At 41.2% G+C, this 24,035-nt stretch overlaps 1 protein-coding gene across 2 annotated transcripts in view; it reads left to right on the forward strand.

Annotated features, from left to right (window-relative positions):
* LOC100654079 (zinc finger protein OZF-like) overlaps positions 1-24,035 on the forward strand; it is a 111,978-nt gene that overhangs the window by 69,375 nt on the left and 18,568 nt on the right. For both annotated transcript variants that reach the window (XM_064280532.1, XM_064280533.1), the window contains 3 exons: positions 1-13,489; positions 14,926-15,073; positions 16,169-16,395. The exon at positions 1-13,489 is cut by the window's left edge and continues 15,868 nt beyond it. The gene's annotated coding sequence lies outside the window, so the exon portion shown is untranslated. The remainder of the gene's footprint in view (positions 13,490-14,925; positions 15,074-16,168; positions 16,396-24,035) is intronic.

The following is a 24,035-nucleotide window of genomic DNA, read 5'->3' on the forward strand; positions in this document are numbered from 1 at the left end:
CCTGTTATTTCCTGTGAGATCATACAATATTTGTCCTCTTGTGATTGACTCATTTCATTCAGTGTAACATTTTCAAGGTTCATCAGTGTTGTACCATGTATCACGATTCATCTTTCGGGCTGATTTGTGTGTATGCACTACAATTTGTTTATCCATTCATTCATGGACATTTAGACTGTTGCAAGCCTTTTAATATTTTGAATACTGCTGCAGTGAACATTGGTGAATGTGTGTCTGCTTGTGTTACTGCATTTCAAGTCTATTAGGTACATACCTAAGATTGGAATTGCTGGGTCATATGGTAATTCTGTATTTAACTTTTTAAGGAGCCACCAAAGTGTTTTCCACAGTGGCTATACACCATTTTGCATTCTTACCAACAATGGCTAAGGGTTCAAATTTTCCCACATTCTCACCAATAATTGTTTTCCTTTTTATCGTAGCCATCCTAGTGGGAGTGAAGTGGTATCTCTTTGTGGTTTTGATTACACCTCCTCAGTGACTAAGGATGTTGAGCATCTTTTCATGTGCTTGTGGATCATTTGAATATCCTCATTTGTGAAATGTCTGTCCAAATCATTTGCCCATTTTTGATTAGGTTATTTATCTTTTTTTATTAACTTGTAGAAGCTTTATATATATTTTGGATGTAAGACCCATACTGAATATATGGTTAATGAAAATTTTCTTCCAGTCTACAGATTATTGTTATATGTGTCTATTACTGTATTAGAATCAGACTCTTGTGATTATTTTAGTTGCATGATACATTTTGAAATCAAAACTGTGAATCCTCCTACTTTGGTCTTTTTCAGAGTTACTTTGGCTATTCACAGCTTCTTGCCATTCCATATAAAATTGAAGATTGGTGTTTCCATTTCCATTAAAGAAGACTGTTGGCATTTTGATTAGATTGCATTGAATCTGTAGATTGCTTTGAGTAGTATTGTTAGGGAGATTATGCCATAAATTTTTTAAAGAGTTAGATTCATTTGCCAGTTTGTTTCCCACTCTGGGATACACAAATATACTGGATGCTTGTTATAAATTTCCATATAACATAGTCCACCCTTTGTGATGTATAATTCTATGGGTCTGACAAATTCTTAAGAGTCATGTAAACATCAAGATAATACCACACAGAATAGTTATATCACCTTAAAAATAACTTGGTGCAGCCCCATTATAGTCACCTCCTCCTCCCTTCCTCACTCCTTTCAGCCACTGATATGTTTTCTGTCTCTATAGTTTTACCTTTTCCAGAATATTTTATAAATGGAACTATCCATTAATTCCCATTGTGATCTGACTCCTTTAGCTTATAAAAAAATCTGTTTAAGATTTATCCATGTTCTAGTGTCAATCAATAGGGAGTTCTGTTTATTGTTGAGTTGTATTCCTTTCTATTGATGTACCAAAGTTTGTTAACCCATCCACCTGCTGAAGAACATCTGGGTTTTTTTTTAGGTTTTGGTGATGGTGAATAAAGCTGCTATAAAAAATTCCATACAGGATTTCGTGTGAACATAAATTTTCAGTTCACTTGGGTAAATCCCTAGGAGTAGGATCATGGTGTTGTCTGGTAAATATATTTTATTTGGATCCACAGTCAACACCCATGGAAGCAGCAGTCAAGAAATCAAAAGGTGCACTGCATTTGGCAAATCTGCTGCAAAAGACCTCTTTAAAGTGTTGAAAAGCAAAGATGTCACCTTGAAGACTAAGATGCACCTGACCCAAGCCATGGTGTTTCTATTGCCTTGTATGCATGTGAAAGCTTGACAGTTAATATGGAAGACTGAAGAATTGATGACTTTGAATTACGGTACTGGAGAAGAATATTCAATATATCATGGACTGCCAAAAGAACAAACAATCTGTCTTGGAAAAAGTACAACGAGAATGCTACTTAGAAGCAAGAATGGACATGTTATCAGGAGGGATCAGTCCCTGGAGAAGGACATCATGCTTGGTAAAATGGAGGGTCAGTGAAAAATAGGACAATCCTCAAGGAGATGGATTGACACAGTTGCTGCAACAATGGGCTCAAGTGTAGCAACGATTGTGAAGATGACGCAGGACCAAGCAATGTTTCATTCTGTTGTGTATAGGACACTGTTAGTCGGAACCAACTCGATGGCACCTAACAACAACAGACCTGCACAACCAAACACAGTAACTAAGAGCCCAGTGCGGTATTGACAAAATGAACTGTGGGTAGTAAAGCTAAGAAACTGGATTATTAACTTTATTTAATTTTAATTAACTTCAGTTTAACAATAAACTTGATTTGATTATTGGAAAAGTAGGTTTGGTGTAACATCAGTTTATTAATCTACTTTTTGAACAGGCAATTTTATGAAATGTAAATGCCATTCAAAAATTTACAATGCAAATTTCTTATCCACACCGAGATCTGCTGTTTCCACTACCTGGAAGATTTAGTACAAAAAGAAAGAAATGTAAAATGTCTCATAAATGACTTTATATACATGACTTTAGTTGTTAATTTCTTTAAAAATGTATGTATTAATAATAATTGGATATTGGTTTAACTAAGATACATCATTATAAATAATTTAACATTTAATTTTTTAATTTGTAATATGTCTACTACATTTTTCTGAAATTACATCTGTGGGTTGCATTACATCTGTATTAAACAGGGCTGCTCTAGACTCAACATCCATTTTACAAGAAATACAGGAGACAAAGTTAATTAAACAAAATTATGAAAAAACCACCTAAGTGTTAAATATTTTACCAGACAACTCGCCTTCAATATTCAAGAGTCAATATGATTAAAAAAAAAAATTGCTGGCAAATGTACTATGTAAAACAGATTTAAGGCTTTTTATCCACCACTCCAGCCTCCTCCCTCCTTCCCCATTTCACCATCCCATTAGCCTCCCAGCTGCTAGTGGTTCCATGAAGGTGCATCATACCTCCTTCTCTCAGAACAATATGATGCTGCTTCTCGATAGAAAACACAAAAACAAGAATACAAGAGGAATTCCTCAATAGGAGTTAAGGGCATTTATAATAAACCCACAGCAAACATACTCAGTGGAGAAACACTTAGAGCTTTCCCCTTAAGATTGGAAACAAGGCAAGGATGCCTGCTCTCAGCAGTATTATTCTATATTGTACTGGAAATCGTAGCCAGAGCGATAGGAAAAGAAGAAGAAAAGGGATCCAAATTGGGAAGAAATAAATCTATTCCTATTCTCAGATGACCTTGCGCTATATATAGAAAATCTCGAAGAACGCACAAGAAAGACTTCTGAGCTAATAGAAGAATTCATCAAAGTTGCAGTATACAAGGTCAACACATAAAAACCAGTTGGGTTCTATACAACAGCAATGAACAATAAAAAAAGGAAATAAAAAAAATTCCATTTACAATAGCATGTAAAAGAATAAAATACCTAGGAATAAATTTGGCCAGGGATGTGAAAGACTTATACAAGGAAAAATACAAAGCACCGATGCAAATACCTTAAAGAAAAATAAATGGTAAGATACTCCATGTATTGGCAGAGTACAGGGTCTGCGGAAAAGAGGAAGACCCTCGAGGTGGATTGACACAGTGGCTGCAACAATGAGCTCAAGCGTAAGAAGGGTTGTAAGGATGGCGCAGGACTGGGCAGAGTGTTTCCTTCTGTTGTACATAGGGTCGCTATGGGTCGTAACGGACTCGAGGGCTCCTAACAACAACAACAAAGATGGACAAATAATTATGAGGAGCAAACAAATTATTTCTCTAAAGAACGTGGTAAATTTTTTACAAATGGCCGAATGTGCAAATAGCATCTTTGCTCCCAAAGGGTATTAGAAATCTCTGACTACTTATGTCCACATTCAGAAAAGTTAGGCTTTTATCTATAGAGGAAATAAAGCAGCAGTGCCCAGCTCACAAATCCCTTGAGAAGCCACTAAGCCCCACGGGCACTAGGTGGACTCCTCTTGTCCGCGCACGGAAGCCTTCCCCTTCGCCACGCTGCCCCCCAAAACCGGAAGCGGAAGTGCGCGACCACGGAACGGCAGCCGTGTTTCGTAGCGCTCCCGCTCCGGTGTGAGGTAGGTTTTGCATCTGTAGGCCTCCTGCTTTGACTGCTCCAGAGCCGCTGGGCTTCATATAGTCGCGCTGTGCCCGTGACCTCCATCCGCCGCTGGCGCTTTCCTGCTTTTTTGCCGCCGCCTCCGTTTATTTACTTTCTTGCTGCCGCCGCCTCTTCTTTCCCTCTGAGAACCCGGCCTATTGCGCCTACTTCCGCCTGGGCCGCGCGCGGCTCGTTCCTATGGGGTTCGGGTTGGGACGGTGGAGTAGGTGGGCTGGATCTGGTTTTCTCGGTGCATTTACACGTAAATTGCGGGAATCCTCGCCGCGCAATAGCGTAACTACCACGCCGGCAGCGTCAGCCTCACTTGGGAGTTTGAGAGAAATGAAGAGTCACGGGCCTCATGGACTCTCAGTGTAGTTAGCCTGAGTCCAAATGTTTTGCCGCCCACCAGGCTCCCCTTTGTTTTCATCACGGCAGGGCTCTTGCTAAGTTTTGCTGGTCATAAAAAGCCTAAGAATATGGTGAGGAATAACCCCCCCTCCCCACTCTAATGGTTAAGGAATCATGGTGACGCATTGGTTAAAGAGCTGGACTGCTAACCAGAGGGTCGGCGGTTCCCAACAACCAGCAGTTTTGCGGGAGAAAAAGTAGAAGTCTACTTCCTAGAGAATTACAGCCTTTGGAAACCTTATGGGATTGCTATGAGATGGCAGTGGGTTTGCTTTATAGGTTTTGAGTCTAATGGTTATGGGTATGTAAGGTAGATGAAGAATTTAGAAATACGAAATTTGTAGTACACGCATTTAAGACCTTACTTATCCTAAGGTCAGGAGGAAAATATTTAGAGGCACATTTGTAGGAATTTCTGATTGTAAGGCAAAAATTTTCTCATGACTTTGTGAGACACAGCATGTCCAGCCCTTGTTGGTTTAATGTAGAATGTGTGTAGTTGAACAGACTTGATATAGGTGATGAGAGGTTTATGGAGATCACCTACCCAGTGTTTGAACAAGATCTTCAGAGAATGGCTGAGACAGAATCTGTGTGGGATTGCATGCTGGTGATTCAACTACAGTTTTTGCTACAAAAGAACCACACATTGTAATAGGTTGAAAGCTTCTTGGGGCATACTCCCACTGTGAGGCTAGCGAGTGTATACTCATATTGAGTGCAAAATAGGAACCGTGTGTAATGAAAGTAATCAAAATACTTGAATAGATTCTAGAGGATCACCCACGCTAGCGTTGCAAAAATCACCTCATCCATTGTGATAAATATCGTACAACGCACTGTCGTTTAAATAAAGGTACAACTATTAGAAAATCATGATTCATGATAAAAAAGCTTAAATTGATGAGTAAGTAATTTGTGGCATGTGTAATATGACTAGAGAATGTGTTTCTTCTTGAACCAAATGAAATAATATAGAATGAAGGCAATGTTTATTTCAAATCTACTGAATGTAAGAGCAAAAAAAGGACAGTATCTTACATGAAAAAAAACTTATGAAAAAATACATAGACACTGAAGAGTCTACGGTGTCTCTTGGTGGCAGAAATGGTTAAATTACTAGCTGAAAAGTTGGTGGTTCAAACCCACCCAGAAGTGCCTTGGAAGACAGGCCTTGCGATCTACTACCAAAACATCATCCCTATGGAGAAGTTCTACTCTGCACACATGGGGTAACCATGAATAGGAATAGACTCAGTGACAACTAACAAGAAGAACAGAAATCAAGCAGCAGCTGCATATATTATTTCAAAAATTTTAGATGTCTAAATTTAAGTGTCATGTTTGAGAAATTATTGCTAACATCAGAGCCTTAGTGTAATCTGTTGTTGTTTTTTAACTGTTTAGAATTGTAATTCACAAGATGTTTCGGTTATGGAAATTGTTCTTGTGGTGTACCGTCAAGTGGATTCTGAATTATAACAATTCTATAGGACAGAGTAGAACTGCCCCTTAGGGTTTCCAAGGCTGTAATCTTTACAGAAGCAGATTACCACATCTTTCTCCCTTGGAGCTGCTGGTGAGTTTGAACCGCCGACCTTTTGGTTAGTATCCAGTTGCTTAGCTACTGCACCACTCCTTGCTGTGAATGTAATCCTGTTACTTTATATACATTAATAACATGATCCAGATCCAGTTATCTTAGAAAGCTCGCTCTCTACACGCTGCAGTTCCTCAAATGTGATTTTATTTCTTTAGTTTAGTACAGCCTAAGGTTGGCATTAAATCTAAGTACCCTCTTTATATCCCCATAGTATCTAAATTTTCCTCATTTCGTTTACACACTTAGACCAAGAAACTAAGTTGCTTCTTTTTTTTTTTTTTTTAGCAGTGTTATTTCATTCTATCTATTTGTGTGTGGGGCTGGGGAGGGCAAAATATAGGTAACAAAACCTTTTCCTATTTCATCCATTCTTACATGTACAATTCAGTAACATTAATGACTTTCAACATGTTGTACAACCATCACTACTGTCAGTTTCCAAGTTTTTCTGTCACCGTTAGCAGAAACTGAGTGCCTCTTAAGCATTAACGCCTCCTTTGTCCCTCCCATCAGCCCTTGGTAGTCACTAATAAACTTTGGTCTCTATTTATTTGCCTATTCTAGATAATTCGTGTAAGTGAGATAATACAGTATTTATCCTTTTATATCTGACTTATTTCACATCCTGTTGTTAGGTGCTGTCAAGTCGGTTCCAGCTCATAGTGACCCTGTGTACAACAGATTGAAACACTGCAAGTTCTGCTCCATCTTCATGATCATTTTTATGCTTGAGCCCTTTCTTGCATCCACTGTGTCAGTCCATCTCGTTGAGGGTCATCCTCTTTTTTGCAGACCCTCTGCTTAACCAAGCATGATGTCCTTCTCCACGGACTGGTCCCTCCTGATAACATGTCCAAGGTATGTGAAATGAAGTCTTGCCATCCTTGTTTGTAAGGAGGATTTTGGCTATACTTTTCCCAAGACATATGTGTTTGTTCTTCTGCCAGTCCATGGTATATTCACTGTTCTTCACCAACACCGTAATTCAAAGGTGTGAATTCTTCACCCTTCCTTATTCATTGTCCAGCTTTCACAGGTACATGAGGCGATTGAAAATATCGAGCCTTGGGTCAGGAGCACCGTAGTCCTTAAAGTGACCTCTTGCTTTTTAACAATTCAAAGAACCATTCTGCAGCAGCTTTTCTCAATGCAGTGTGCCCTCTAATTTCTTGACTGCTGCTTCCATTGGCATTGATTTTGAATCTAAGTAAAATGAAACCCCTGATAACTTCAGTTTTGTCTTTGTCTGTCATGACGTTGCTTATTGGTCCAGTTGAGAGGATTTTCTTTTCTTTATTTTGAAGTATGTATTAAAGGCTGTAGACGTTGACCTTCATCAGCAAGTCATTCGTATCCTCTTCATTTCCAGCAAGCAAGCTTGTGTCATCTGCATATTGTCGGTTGTTAATGAGTCTTCCTCCAATCCTGATGCCCCATTCTTCTTCATATAGTCCTGCTTCTCGGATTATTTGCTCAGCATACAGATTGAAAAAGTCTGGTGAAAGGATACAACACTGACGCACACCTTTCCTGATTTTAAACCACGCCGTATACCCTTATTCTATTCGAATGACTTCCTCTTGGTCTATATACAGGTTTCTCATGAGCACAATGAAGTGTTCTCAAATTCCCATTCTTGCAGTGTTACCCATAATTTTGATGCACACAGTCGAATGCCTTTGCATAGTCAATAAAACACTGGTAAACTTCTTTCTCGTATTCTCTGCTTTCAGGCAGGATCCATCTAACATCAGCAGTAATATCCCCGGTTCCACATCCTCTTCTGAAACCAGCTTGAATTTCTGGCAGTTCCCTGGCGATGAACCGCTGCAACTGCTTTTGAATAATCTTCAGCAGTATTTTAGGTGCATATGATATTAATGATATTGTTTGATAATTTCTGTATGCTGTCAGATTACCTTTCTTTGTATTAGGCATAAATATGAATCTTCCAGTTCGTTGGCCAGGGAGTTTTCTTCCAAATTTCTTGGCATAGACAAACGAGCACTTCCAGCGCTGCATCTGTTGAAACATCTCTGTTGGTATTCCGCCAACTCCTGGAGTCTTGTTTTTCGCCAGTGTCTTCAGTGCAGCTTGGACTTCTTCCTTCTGTGTTATCGGTTCTTGATTATATGGTCCCTCCTGAAATAGTTGAATGTTGACCAGTTCTTCTCGGTATAGTAACTCAGTGTATTCCTTCCATTTTCTTTTGGTGCTTCCTGCATCGTTCAGTATTTTGCCTGTAGAATTCTTCAGTATTGCAGCTCAACGCTTGAATTTTTTTGTTCAGTTCTTTGAGCTTGAGAAATGCCGAGCGTCTTCTTCCCTTTTGATTTTCTACCATCTTTGCACGTATCATTATGATACTTAATTTGTCTTCTTGGGCCACCCTTTGAAATCTTGTGTTCAGCTCTTTTACTTGATCGTTTATTTCGTTGAATTTAGCTACTCAGCATCCCAGAGTAAGTTTCATAGTCTCTGTTGACATCCATTTTCTTTTCTTTATTTTCTGTCCTTTTAATGACCTCTTGCTTTATTCGTATATGATGTCCTTGATGTCATTCCAGAACTCTTCTAGTCTTTGGTCATTAGTATTCAATACATCAAATCTATTCTTGAAATGGTTTCTAAATTCACTTAGCATAGTGCTTTCAAGGTTCATCCAGGTCATAGCATTAACGAGAACTTCATTTCTTTTTATGACTGAGTAATATTCTTATTTGTGGATGTACTGCATTTTGTTTATCCATTCATCTGTTGGTGGCCATTTGGGTTGTCTCCATTTTTTGTCTGTTATGAACAGTGCTGCAGTGACCATTGGTGTAAAAGTACCTCCTTACACTCCTGCTTTCAAGCCTTTTTGGTATGTACCTGTTGTTGCTATCGAGTGAGTTTTTGACTGATAGTGACCCCATGTCGCAGGGTAGAACTGCCACTTAAGGTTTTCTACGCTGTAAATGGGAAACCCTGGTGGTGTAGTGGTTACGTGCTACAGCTGCTAACCAAGAGGTCGGCACTTTGAATCCACCAGGCTCTCCTTGGAAACTGTGGAGCACTTCTATTCTGTTCTATAGGGTCGCTATGAATCGGAGTCGACTCGATAGCAGTGGGTGTTTTTTTTTTTAATCTTCATTGGAGCAGATCACTAGGTCTTTCTCCTGGGGAACCACTGGGTGGGTTCAAATTATCAACTTTTCGTTAGCAGCCACATACTTAATTTCTGCCAGCAAGACCCCTAAATAATGGAAATTTTTGGTTCGTAGGGTAATTGTATGTTTACCTTTTTGAAGTACCGCCAAACTGTTTTCCACGGAGGCTGTACCATTTTACAGTCCCACTAACAATGTCTCCACATTCTCCCCAACTCTTGCTTTTTGTTTGCCTGACAGTAGTTATCCTAGTAGCGTTGAGGTGGTATCTCATTGTGGTTTTGATTTGGATTTTTCTAGTAACTACTGGCATTTTGTGTGTGACTGGCCTTGAGCATCTTTTCATATGTTTATTGGCTATTTGCATATTTTCTTTGGTGAAATATCTATTTAAACTTCTTGCGGTTTTTCAAATGGTTTGTTTGTCTTTACGTTGCTGAGTGGTAAACCCATTGCCATCCAGTTGATTCCAACTCATAGCGACCCAATAGGGCAGAGTAGAACTGTCTCAGAGGGTTTCCAAGGAGTGGCTAGTGGATTTAACTGCCAACCTTTTGGTACACAGCCAAGCTCTTAACCACTGGGACCCAGGGCTCCTTGTTGACTGGTAGGAGTTCTTTATATATCCTGGATATTAAACCCTTATGAGATATATGACTCTCAAATACTGCCTCCCATTCTGTGGGTTGTCTCTTCGATTTGTTGATAAAGCACAAGGTTTTTTATGTCCAGGCATAAACCAGTAACTTGACATTTACCTCCCAAGTGGTGGATGCCGAGAGCTGGGCAACTCCATTGTGGCAGTGAAGGAGTTTATTAGAAGGACTGACATACAAAGCCAAGCCCTGAGCAGCTGCAGGACCAAAGCAGATCTCTGTGCTCCTCAGGGGGAAGCCATAGGTTTTATACTGGTGGTGGACATTACTGTCTCCAGGCTAGGGGTTACATAGGAATGACTCAGCAGATGGTAGTGAACTAGTGGACCACACAAGTGCGCTCATGGTCGGCCTCACAAAACCTCTTTACCCTTCAGTCCACCCTTCAAGGCTGGCTGTTAAAACTTAACATGTTCCCTCTGTTGTGCCATAGCATGACAGACCCCGTTATCTCCCTCTTGGGAACAGATATAGAAGTGAGGTTGGCCAGGCGCCATATGGTGCTTGCACATGTATAAGAGACAGAGAAAGTTACTGTGTGCTTAGACAGGGAGAAGATTCCTCTAATAAGGAGAAGGAACTGGGAAAGAGAAGGTGACCCAGTTTTTAGCCCCCTTATCAAAGAATGTTCTGGGCCCAAGGACTTTACTTAGGTAGTCTGGATGTGAGGTGTACAGGCAGATCGTTCCCCCAGCAATCCATCCCCTGATTCGGATTGCGGTGCCAGAAAAAGAAGCAAAGCAGTACGAAGTCCTGGTATGCACATCACTCATTTTGGTTGTTGAGCTGCATGTCCATGATTTGGTTCCTAACTCTGGTGAATGCTATATCTGTGCATCATTTGAGGCAGCATTTAAAGAGGGTTACCAGTAGGACTCTCCCCAGAGAATTCATCAGGCCTACTTGGAGGAGAGATCCCAACTAGTCACCCCCGTCGTGGCTTAATCCAAGCTGTGTGAATAGATCAAAGGACTGCATTTGTCCAATCTTAGATATGTGTAACATGTTCTGATTCACTTATGTAAAAACAGCATGTTACTCCCAACATGGCACATTATGTGAACATTACAAATTTCAGTACAAGTAATACAAAAACTCCCTTTCTCAGCACAATTGAACAAGCTGTTACCATTGCCAGACGAGGCTAATTTAGACTTGGTGTAGTCAGTCAATGTATGTTGAACCACCTAGACATATTGTGCAAGTTCTCCGTGTCCAGAGTACGTCACCTCAGTCTTAAAAGTACTGTGCACAGAGTCAAACCATCCGGTCTCAAGCTGTTTACGTTTTTAACACACAGAGAAATTTTTTTCTAAAGCTGGAGCACTCCCCACAGGCAGCTTTCATATTTCAAAAGGTGTTTTCCATGAATAATGGAGTCAACTGTATTTATTTACCATGTGATTTTCTCAGTATACCAGGTTACGCATTCATTTGGTCCATGAGGTGTCCTCCAGAGTATGGGGCTACCTTTCATGAATTCTAGCAGGATGGGGCTGAATCTGCTGTCCAAAGCTGAGGGGGCAGGGCTGCCATGCCCAAAGGGCATAAACACTGGTCCTGCCAGGGCCGAGGATGTGGGGTCACCACTCAGATGGACTAGGAGAGTGGGCCCACCCAGATGCAAGGGAGCAGAGTTGCTGTTTCAGTAGGCCTGGAAGGCAGAGCTGAAGCCTAGGGACTAGGAACCTCCACCCAGAATCTGGAGAATGTGGCCAACGCCCAGCATCTGCAGAGCAGGGCCCTTGCCTAGGTGGTTTCAGAGAACTGAAGATTATTTTCAAGCCTTGCAAGCTAATATGATGTGTTTTGCTGACTTGCTTGGTGCGTGTTACCCCTTCTTTCCCTGCAATTTCTCCCATTTGTAATGGAAATGTCTGCTTTATGCCTGTTCCACCATTGTACTTTGGAAGCGGATAATTTATACTCCAGATTTCACTGATAAAGAGGAATTTTGCCTCAGGTAGAATTTGAACTTGGAGTTGATTTAAGACTTTTGGGGTGATATAATGGGGTAAATACATTTTACGTGTGGCAAGGACATGAATTTTGTGGGGCCAAAGGGCAGAATGTTATAGATTGAATTATTTCCCTGAAAAATGTCTGTCAGCTTGGCTAGGGCCATGATTCTGAGTATTGTGTGGTTGTCCACCATTTTGTGATCTGATGTGATTATCTGATGTAAATTCTAATCTCTGATGGTAATGAGGCAGAACTCAATCTACAGGATTAGATTGTATCTTGAGTAGGTCTCTTTTGAGATATAAAAGAGAGATCGAGCACAGAGGAGAGGGACCTCATACCACCATGAAAGAAGAGTCAGGAGTGGAGTGTGTCCTTTGGACCCGTGGTCCCTGTACTGAGAAGCTGCTAGACAAAGGGAAGATTGATTACAAGTACCTTGCCCCGGAACTGACGGAGAAAGCTCCCCTGGAGCCAGCACCCTGAATTTGGACTTTTAGCCTCCTAGACTGTGACAGGATAAATTTCTGTTTGTTAAAGCCATCCACTTGTGACATTTCTGTTATAATGTGACAGGATAAATTTCTGTTTGTTAAAGCCATGAAGCCCTAGATAATAAAAGAACCTAGCCTGAGAGTCAGGTTAGATTGCTTGAAAAGGAAAATTACTTAAGTGAATATCATGGATTGAATCGTACCCCCAAAATATGTGTCAGCTTGCTTAGGCCATGATTCCCAGTATCCTGTGGTTGTTTCCCATTTTGTGATTGTAATTCTATGTTAAAGAGGTGTCATGAGGAGGGAGTCGCTATCGACTACTCCAAACAATTTGTGTCTTTCCATAATGTCTTTATTAATTATTAAGCACACAGGTTCTTGACTACCCCGGATGCCAGAGGCCTCAGACACCAAAAGGGTGAGAGAGAGGGCAAGCAACTTTACGGTAAACTAACTCCAAAGTCTAAAGTCCAACATCCAAAGTCCAGACGTCTCTGTCACTCTTGACCACTGTTGAGCTCAGGAGCACTGTATCAGGCCTCTGCTTCAGCAAGACTTTCGTCAAGCTAGGGTCGCAGAGGGATGGACTTCCCTTCAGACTGAGTGGAGACCGGCTTGGCTCGAAGGCCAGTTGCCATTACTACCGAACTCAGCTGGCTCTGGGACCTCAGTCGATCAACCTCTCGCACAGAGAGTCCTCTGGCAGGTGAAGGGTCTCAGACCACCTCTCCACTGTCTGAAAGTGGGTGGCTCTGATATGCTCCAAGCAAAGTTGAGTCTTAGTGGCTCTTCTTTTATACACGTTGGGGCTCTCTGAGTCCTTTTGGTTGGTGTTAATAAGTACTTGCTTATGACTTAGCTGGAGCTTTTTGAGCCCATTTGGTTGATATTGATAAGTCCTTGTTTGTGACTTGGTTGGTCCTGGTTCTTCTGTTGATAAAGTTGTTTTTTTCCTCTAGGTTACATCATCATCTTTATCTCCTTTCTTCACATGTTGTTTACTTTTTTCATTTGTTTTCAGCTAGCCTGCTTTCCACAAGAGGATTAGGGTGAGATTGTAACACCCTTACTAAGGTCACACCCCTGATCCAAAGGGAGTTTCCCTGAGGTATGGCCTGCACCACTTTTTATCTTTCAAGAGATGAAAGGGAAGGGAGCAGAGAGGGGGGACCTCATACAACCAAGAAAGCAGCACCAGGAGCAGAGTGTGTCCTTTGGACCTGGGGTTCCTATGCAGACAAGCTCCTAGACCAGAGGAAGATTGATGACAAGGACCTTCCTCTGGAGCTGACAGAGACAGAAAGCCTTCCCCTAGAGCTGGCACCCTGAATTCGGACTTGTAGCCTACTAGACTGAGAGAATAAATTCTTCTTTGTTAAAACCATCCACTTGTGGCATTTCTGTTACAGCAGCACTAGATAACAAAGACAGTGAAGATCAAAAAATCACTTAGATTTAGCTGCATACATGGTTAATCAGGGATGATAGCATGTGGAATGGGTGGGGTTGGAAAGTGTATTTCAGTTAGAAAAAAATGAATGTATAATCCATTTTCATCCATTCCTTGATGAAAGTCAGAGGTGAAACCAAAAAGAACCAAACCTGTTGCCATTGAGTAAATTCCAACACATAGCGACCATATAGGACAAAGGAGAACTAGACCGTAGGATTTCCATGGACCAGCTGGTGGATTTGAACTGCTGACCTTTTGGTCAGCAGCCAAGGTCTTGACCACTGTGCGATGATGTCTCCTTCGTCAGAGATGATAGAAGCAAAGAAAACAGCATGGGTTGGAGGAGGGGTTGTCATGAGCCAGATTGGAGGAGCCAATGGCAGCAGGTTATTTAGAACCATGCTGAGTACTCTAGGCTTTTTGAAGGCCAGTGGAGAGCCACTGATGGGCACGGAGCAGGGATGGGTGTCAGTATATTCGTGGTTTAAAACAGAATATTCCACTTCTGGTGCTGCAAACAGACTTTGGAAATGAAACCGGGATTGAACGATGTGAGGCAGAAGCTTGTTATGAACAAGTTAAGGAAGACTGTAGGTGGCCTAGACATGGGGATTGGTTGTGGATCAGGAAGATAGTGGGTGATATATATAGAAGGTTCAAAGGTCATCAGTTGGTAGAATGCTCATTCCTTGAATTACAGGCTGTAAGGCAGTGAATGCTTCTCAACCTTGAATGCTGATGTGGAGAACCTGGGGATCTTGTTAAGATGCGGATTTTGATGCAGCAAGTACTGCATGGGCTTGAGATTGTGCATACCAGACGTGCTGAAAATAATATGTGTAGAAATAAAGATGTGAATTAAAGTGAGAGAGTCCTATTAGAGAAAATAATAAAAGGAAGGGTAATGCTTAAAGGGGAGCCACTGGTATAAAGACCACGTAAAGAGAGAACATTTACACTGAGACTACAAAATAAAAGAGTAGGAGTCAGCTGGGTGAGAAAGTGGGGTGCGAAGAAACAGGAACAGAGATGGGAGAGTGCTCCTTAGAGAAAGAGATTTTCTGATATGTTGGTTGGTTGATTATTTTAAGGTTGAAAGAGAAAGTGTTCAGGAATTCCCCCAAACTTCTCAGAAGCTTATGGACTGAGAGCAAAGAAAAAGCAAGGCTGAAGGGGAATGTTACCACAAATTGCAGATTCGAGCCACCTGCTGCAAAGCCAATACTGAGACAGGAGGAGGTAAGCAGCAAGAGGGCTTTATTGAACACCAGTGTACAAGAGACAGAGAGGGTTAAATTTCTCTCAAATTCTGTCTAAACTTAGAGGATTAATTGGAGGGTTTTTATAGGGGGGAGGTCAGGGTTTAGAGGTTTTCAGCAATGTTGGTTTTTCTTTGAGGTAGACATGATGATAAAGTGATCTATTATTGAAGTCCTGCAGTTCTCTTCATGCCATCCTGGAGTCCTGCAAATCTCTTCATGCCATCCTGGTTTCTGTCATGAGATGGATCTAAGCTTTGTTCAGCTACCTCAGTTTTGTGTATTTTTTTCCTTGGGAGAGGACCATAGTTTAATCAACAACGAAAAATTGATTACCTTATTTTTCTTTAAAGGAACAATCATGAGACAGATTCCAGAGCAAGTAATTATGTTTCAAAAGCTAGAAACTAATCACAGGTTATACAGCTATACTAAAACACTAGAGAAAAATATTTTCTCTATTATAATACTAAAACACCAAAGGAAGAAAAAAAATTTTCTCTACCTCAGGAAGAAATAAATGTTAATTGCAAAAGCAGCAAGGAAAAAAAAAAATGAAATGAAAAAAAAAATTTTTTCTTTAGCACAACAGAATGGATTTAATTGCACTTAAATAAAAGTCAGTGAAACATTATGAGTTCATTGACCAAACTTGGAAAATATATTCTCCCTAAAAATTGGCCTATATAGATATCAAAAGTATATGTGTTAATCTACTAAGGGCAAAAATACGTAGGTGAACCCACAACTTCAGCTTCGGACCCATGACTCTGTGGAGAAAATCAGGTTGAAGGTTTCCAGCCTGTCCAAGCCTAGATGCTTCTCATCTTCTGGGATGAGTAAGATTCTCCATCTGTGTTGTTGCCAGAAGGAAGAGGCCTGGGGAGCAGTGTAAAGAATGCAGGTGTGTGCTTCAGAAGGCTGGAGGCAGATCCGCCTTTAATGCAGACGCGCTCAGAGCGGAGCATTGCTTTGAGCCTGGGAGGAAACCCTGCCCATAAATGAGCAGAAGGCCAAGAACCAGTCACTTCCACCTTGCTCAACATGTCTTACCTCCATCCTTCTTCCATTTCAGGTCCCAGGTGTGAAACAGGGAGAACTAGTGTACAGTCTAGGCAGCTGGGGACTTAGAGCAACCGTCTTGTACATTTGAAAATCACAAGTAAGGGTTTCAGCTACCCTGACTGGTATGTGGAACAAACATTCATCTGCCTCCAGACTGCCTAGTGGCCCTGCTTCCCATCCCTCTTGGGCCCAGAGAGGACATTCACTTAGACTTCGAGAAGCTGGAGCAAGGACATGGTGAGTACTATGGAGAGCTGGGTTATTCTTGCCATAAGGGAGTGAGGCTGGATGTGAATTGTTCGGGGACCAGCTGTGTGCTCTGGCCCCCATGGTTCCTCAGTGAGGTAAAAGGTGGCACAGGAGGCCAAAGGACTGGCCCTAGAAGGCATCCTAAGCCCTGCTTCACTGTCACTGGGCCCTTCGTCTATGTGGCTTTTCAAGGATTGGATGCCTGGTGTCACCCTTCTTACATGACTCTTGGAGCTGGCACCATGGGGCAATAACATCACCACCCTGGTCCTTGGTGCTCTGTGCTAATGGCAGGATCTCCTAACCAGAGCCTGCAAATGGAGCAGCTCTGGCTGAGGAGGCTAAGCCTCAGGCGCTTCAGGGCCATCCTTGCCCCATCACTGAAAACTGTTCTTGGCTTACACAGGCACTGCAGGCTTTTCAGCGCAGTTCTAACACTATAGCTCCAGCTCTCATACTGTGTGATGGGTAAAGAGGAGGGGAGGGAGTTCACAGGAGCAGGTCTTGACTGTTTTATGGGGCCCTGGATGGGATTTGGTGTTCTTATGACATTGTCACCAAAGGAATGACACTGGGGAGAGTGAGTCCAGATGGATTCTGTTGCCGTCTCCAGACACATCGTTTTTCCAGTGTGTGAGAACCACGAAACCCCAGTCTGAGTCCTTGTTCCCCCACTTACCTATACTTAGCCCAAAAAAAAAAACAAACCCAACCCATTGCCATCGAGTCAATTCAAACTCATAGCGACCCTGTAAGGATAGAATAGAACTGCCCCATAGTATGTCCAAGGCTGTAATCTTTGCAGAAGCTGACTGCTGTATCTATCTCACACAGCAGCTGGTGGGTTTGAACCACCAACCTTTCAGTTAGCAGCCAAGTGCTTTAAACTGTGTGCTGCCACGGCTCCTGTACCTAGATTTGGTATTAAATCCCTGTAATTTTTGACTCCCAAAAATCCTCACAATTGGACCAGTGAGCAACATGATGATAAACGGAGAAAAGACTGAAGTTGTCAAGGATTTCATTTTACTTGGATCCACAAACAACAGCCATGGAAACAGCAGTCAAGAAATCAAAAGACACATTGCATTGGGTAAATCTGCTGCAAAGGACCTCTTTAAAGTGTTGAAGAGCAAAGATGTCACCTTGAAGACTGAGGTGCGCCTGACCCAAGCCATGATATTTTCAATTGCATCATCTGCATGTGAAAGCTGGACAAAGAATAAGGAAGACTGAAGAAGAATTGACACCTTTGAATTGTGGTGTTGGGAAAGAATATTGAATATACCATGGACTGCCAAAAGAATGGACAAATGTGTCTTAGAAGAAGTACAACCAGAATGCTCCTTAGACGCAAGGATGGCAAGGCTGTGTCTTACATACTTTGGGCGTGTTGTCAGGAGGGATCAGTACCTGGAGAAGGATATCATGCTTGGCAGAGTACAGGGTCAGCGAAATAGGGGAAGACCCTCAACGAGGTGGATGGACACAGTGGCTGCAACAATGAGCTCAAGCATAAGAACAATTGTGAAGATGGCTCAGGACCAGGCAGTGTTTTCGTTCTGTTGTGCATAGGGTTGCTATGAGTCGGAACTGACTCAACGGCACTTAACAACAACAACAATTTTTGAAAGCTTGCCACAGTCTTGAGGTAGAATCTAAAATTATTCTTTCTTGCCAGAGAGTGACGTATGATGTGTGTATTTAAGTTCTTGTGTTTACAATTTCCACCACTGGCGGAAAACTTCTAGATGAATTGTGGGTTTCTACTCAGAATTTTGTAATTTAGTGGGCATAAAACTTCTTAATCACAGAGGAATACCTGTTTCAACTGTTGCAAAAGTTACTCTAAAGCTCACATAGACCTTGAGAAGGTTCTTAAAGGCTCCTGTTCCATTTAACAAGTCATACCAACCCCTAAAGTGTTAAATATCTTAGTCATTCGAGAAAATCCTCACAACTGGGATAAAATGTATGTACAGACTCTGGCATCCCTGGTCACTGTGTTTAGAAAGAGAGCTCTAATTTACATTTTTACCATTTGCACAATGTAGTGTTAGACTGTTAATAATAGACCCAATGATTACATTTAAATGGTTTCGTGATTACAAATGGCAATTCCCAGTAAAGACATTAAGTATGTCATCTCATGTATATCTTATTAAAAAGTAGTTTATTTTACTTAAATTACACTTTTACGATAGATAACATCTTGACAGTTCAATACTCAATATGAACTTTAAAAGTATACTTTACAACAGAGAACCCCTGAGGGAGCAGGAGAGCAGTGGGGTGCAGACCCCAAATTCTCATAAAAAGACCAGACTTAATGGTCCGACTGAGCCTGGAAGGACCCCGGTGGTCATGGCCCCCAGACCTGTTGGCCTAGGACAGGAACCATTCCCGAAGCCAACTCTTCAAACAGGAATTGGACTGGACAGTGGGTTGGAGAGGGATGCTGGTGAGGAGCAAGCTTCTTGGATCAGATGGACACTTAAGACTATGTTGGCATCTCCTGCCTGGAGGGGAGATGGGAGGGTAGAGGGGGTTAAAAAAAAAAAATTTTTTTTTGACACAAAAAGAGAGAGTGGAGGGAGGGAGCAGGCTGTCTCATTACGGGGAGAGTAATTGGGAGTATGTAGCAAGGTGTATGTAAGTTTTTATGTGAGAGACTGACTTGATTTGTAAACTTTCACTTAAAGCACAATAAAAATTATTAAAAAAAAAAGAAACCCACCCCAAAACTTTTAAAAAAAAACATCATTCATAAAAAAAAAGTATACAAAGACTTGTTCTTACTCTTGTCGTCATCCAACCTATTCCTCTTCTACCAGCTCCTTTTAGATAATCAGCTTTATTGCTTTGTGAGGCATCTTGCCAGCGTGTATGTAAAAGGAAGCAAAATATACACAGATGTTTTTATTTACTTTGTGACATAAAAGGTATCACGCGTTATCCTGGAGATCTTTTCATAACACTGGTGACACCAAGTGTGCAGGCTGCAACTGCACTCCAGATGGTTTTCAAACCTGTGACCATTCGGAAGGAGAATGCCAGGCCTTTACTTTAAGGTGCCTCTGGTTGGCTTTGAGCCGTCAAACTTTTGGTTAGTAGTACGGCTGCTAACCAAAAGGTCAGTGGTTAGAATCCACCAGGCGCTCCTTGGAAACAATATGGGGCAGTTCTGCCCTGTCCTATAGGGTCGCTATGAGTCGGAATCAACTCAATGGCAACGGGTTTAACGGGTTATAGCGCTTTTTAGCGCTTAACCATGTGCGCTACCAGAGCCTCCATTCACAACAAACCAATATAAAAATAAAAAATCCAAACCCACAGCCCTGGTGTCAGTTCTGATTCATGGCAACCCCAGGTGTAATACAGTATAACTGAGCTCTATAGGGTTTTCATGGCCATAATCTTTAAGGAAGCAGATTTCCAGGCCTTTCTTCCACTGCACCACTGGGTGGGTTCAACCAGCCAACCTTTTGGTCCAGGATAAAATATTTGTGCAACCCAAGGACCTTCTGAAAATATATGTTGGTGTTAGGTGCTGTTGAGTAGATTCCAACTCGTAGTGACCCTATGTACAACAGAACGAATCACTACCCATCCTGTGCCATCCTTCACAATCATTGTTATTCTCAAGCCCATTGTTGCAGCCACTGTGTCAGTCCATCATGTCAAGAGATTGCCTCTTTTTCCGCTGACCCTCTACCAAGCATGATGTCCTTCTCCAGGGACTTATCTCTTGACAACGTGTCCAAAGTATGTGATACGTAGTCTCACCATCCTTGCTTCTAGGGAGTATTCTGGTTTTACTTTTTCCAAGACAGACTTGTTTGTTCTTTTGACAGTCCAAGGAATATTCAATATTCTTCACCAACACTACAGTTCAAAGTTGTCAGTTCTTCTTTGGTTTTGTTTATTCATTGTCCAGCTTTTGCATGCATATGAGGCAATTGAAAACACCATGGCTTGGGTGAGGCACACCCTAGTCTTCAAGGTGACATCTTTGCCTTCGAACAATTTAAAGAGATCTTTTGAAGCAATTTGCCAAATGCAATGCGTCATTTGATTACTTGACTGCTGTTTTCATGGATGTTGATTGTGGATCCAAGTAAAATGAAATTCTTGACAACTTCAGTTTTTTCTCCTTTTATTGTGATGTTGCTTATTGGTCCAGGTGTAAAGATTTTTGTTTTCTTTACGTTGAGGTGCAATCCATCCTGAAGGCTGTAGTCTTTGATCTTCATCAGTAAGTGCTTCAAGTCTCCTTCAGTTTCAGCAAGCAAGGTTGTGTCATCGCATAACGCAGGTTGTTGATGAGTCTTCCTCCAATCCTGATGTCGTGGTGTTCTTCATATAGTCCAGCTTCTTGGGTTATTTGCTCAACATAAAATTTAATAAGTATAGCGAAAGGGTACAGCCCTGATGTACACCTTTCCCGACTTTAAACCATGCAGTTTCCCCTTGTTGTGTTCAAACCACTGCCTCTTAGTCTATGTACAGCTTCCTCATGAGCACACTTAAGTGTCTGGAATTCCCGTTCTTTGCAACGTTGTCCGTAATTTGTTATAATCCACACAGTGAATGCCTTTGTCATAAAACGCAGGTAAACATCTTTCCAGCATTCTCTGCTTTCCGCCAGGTTCCATGTGACTTCAGCAATGATATCCCTTGTATCATGTCCACTTCTGAAGCCAGGTGGAATTTCTGGCAGTTCCCTGTTGATATACTGCTGCAGCTGCTTTTGAATGATCTTCAACAAAATTTTACTTGCATGTGATATTAATGATATTGTTCGATAATTTCCACATATGGTTGGATTATCTTTCTTTGAAATAGACATGACTATATAGATCTCTTCCAGGCTGTTGCGCAGGTAGCTGTCTTCCAAATTTCTTAGCATAGACGAGTGAGCACTTCCAGTGCTGCATCCGTCTGTTGAAACATCCCAATTGGTATTCCATCAATTCCTAGAGACTTGTTTTTTGCCAGTGCCTTCAGTGCAGCTTGGATCTCTTCCTTCAGTACCATCAGTTCCTAATCATATGGTACCTCCTGACGTGGTTGAATGTTGACCAATTTTTTTTTTGGTAGAGAGACTCTGTATTCCTTCCATCTTCTTTTGATGGTTCCTGCATCATTTAATATTTTTCCTGTAGATTTTAGTCTTTAATATTGCAACTCGAGTTTTGAAATTCTTCAGTTCTTTCAGCTTGAGATATGCCGAGCACGTTCTTCCCGTTTGGTTTTCTATCTCTGGGTCCTCACATGTCATTATAATACTTTGTCTTTTCGAGCCGCCCTTTGAAATCTTCTGTTCAGCTCTTTTACTTCATCATGTCTTCTTTTTTGCTTTAGCTACTGTATGTTCAATAGCAAGTTCAGAGTCTCTTCTGACATCCATTTTGTTCTTTTCTTTTTCTCCTGTCTTTTTAATGACCTCTTGCTTTCTTCATGTATGATGTCCTTGATGTCATTCCATGACTCTTCTGGTCTTCAGTCATTAGTGTTCAACCCATCAAATATATTCTGGAGATGGCCTCTAAATTCAGGTGGGATTTATTCAAGGTCTTACTTTGGCTCTCGTGGATTTATTCTAATTTTCTCCAACTGGAGCTTGCCTATGAGCAATTGATGGTAAAGTAGAGGGTCAGTGAAAATGAGGAAGACCTTCAACGAGATGTTTAGGTGCAGTGACTAACAGTGGGTTTAAACATAATGATTATAAAGATGGCTCAGGACAGGGCAGTGTTCTGCTGTTTTATACAGAGATGACACGAGTCAGAGGGATAAATCCCTGGAGAAGGACATTGTTGTTGGTAAAATAGAGGGTCAGCTAAAAAGCGTTAAGACCCTCAACAAGATGGATTGACACAGTGGCTGCAACAATGGGCTTAAGCATAAAACAACAATTGTGATGATGGATCAGCACCAGGCATTGTTCCGTTTTTTTATACATAGGGTTGCTATGAGTTGGAACCCACTTAACGACACCTAACAACAACAGTGTGGTCAACTGATTTTCGATAAGCATACTAAATCCATCCAGTGGGGGAAGATAATCTTCAATAAATGGTACTGGGAAAATTGGATATACACATGTAGAAGAGTGAACCAGCATCCAACCCTTACAGCATACAGAAAAACCAATTCAAAATGGATAAAGGACGTTAATCTTAACACTAAATCTGTGAGATTCCTAGAAGAAAATGTAAGGACAAAGCTGGCAGTTTCTGACAGTTCCCTGTTGATGTACTGCTGCAGCTGCTTTTGAGTGATCTTCAGCAAAATTTTACTTGCATGTGATATTAATGATATTGTTTGATAATTTCCACTTTTGGTTGGATCACCTTTCTTTGAAATAGATGTGAATACAGATATCTTCCAGTCAGTTGGCCAGGTAGCCCTCTTCCAGATTTCTTAGCGTAGACCAATTCAAAATGGATAAGGGACCTTAATCTTAAAACTAAAGCCATAAAATTCATAGAAGAAATTGTAGGGACAAAGCTGGCAATTTTTGGCAGTTCCCTGTTGATATACTGGGTTTTTGTGATGCCATGGATTTTGTGATGGACTATTAATAGATTTTATATTTTAAAGCTGTTTTAAGATTGCAGAATAATTGAGTGGAATGTACAGAGTTCCCATATACTCCTGCTTCCTCCTGCTTCCCCTTAAGGTTTCCCTATTATAACAGCTTGCAGTTGTATACTGTGTTGATACGTGATTATTAACTAAAGAACGTAGTTTATGTTAGGGTGCACTTTTGCGTTCACTTAATGCAGTTGCACAGATGCATAATGTCATGTGTTCAGCGTTATGGTATCCTACAGAACGGTTTTGCTGCCCTAAAAATTCCTCGTGTTCCACCTATTCATCCCGTTCCTTCCTCCCCCAAAGCCCCAACAACTACTTCTCTTTTTACAGTCTCTATACTTTTGATTTTTCTGCAGTGTTGTATGGTTGGAATCATATAGTATATAGCATTTTCAGACTGGCCTCTTCTACTTAGCAATATTCATTTAAGGCTTCTGTCATGTCTTTTCTAGACTTGATAGCTTGTTTCTTTTTATTGGTGAATAATATTCCTGTGAATGAACTCATCACAGTTAGCTTATCCATTCATCAGTTGAAGGGAATTTCAGTTGATTCCGCTATTTGTCAATTTTTAATTAAAGCTATTACACACATTTGTGTTCTGGCTTTTGTATATACGTATGTTTTCAACCCATTTGGTTCCGTATTATCCATTTTTTTCTTCCGTGGATCATGCTTTTCACTGTTGTATCTATAAAGTCATCGCCAAACCCAGTGTGTCATGTAGGTTTTTCTATTGTTATTTTCTGAGTTTTATAGCTTATGATCGGTTATTAGTTTGGTAAGTTTTTTGTTTATTGTATGGGATTTTTTCCCTCACGTGTCTGTCAGTTTGTCGTACTGTGGGGGCTTGTGTGTTGCTGTGATGCTGGAAGCTATGCCACTGGTATTCGGATACCAGCAGGGTCACCCATGGAGGACAGGTTTCAGCTGAGCTTCCAGACTAAGACAGACTAGGAAGAAGGACCCAGCAGTCTACTTCTGAAAAGCATTAGCCAGTGAAAACCTCATGAATAGCAGAGGAA

The sequence above is a fragment of the Loxodonta africana genome, chromosome 3, assembly GCF_030014295.1.
Source record: "Loxodonta africana isolate mLoxAfr1 chromosome 3, mLoxAfr1.hap2, whole genome shotgun sequence".
NCBI lineage: Eukaryota > Metazoa > Chordata > Mammalia > Proboscidea > Elephantidae > Loxodonta > Loxodonta africana.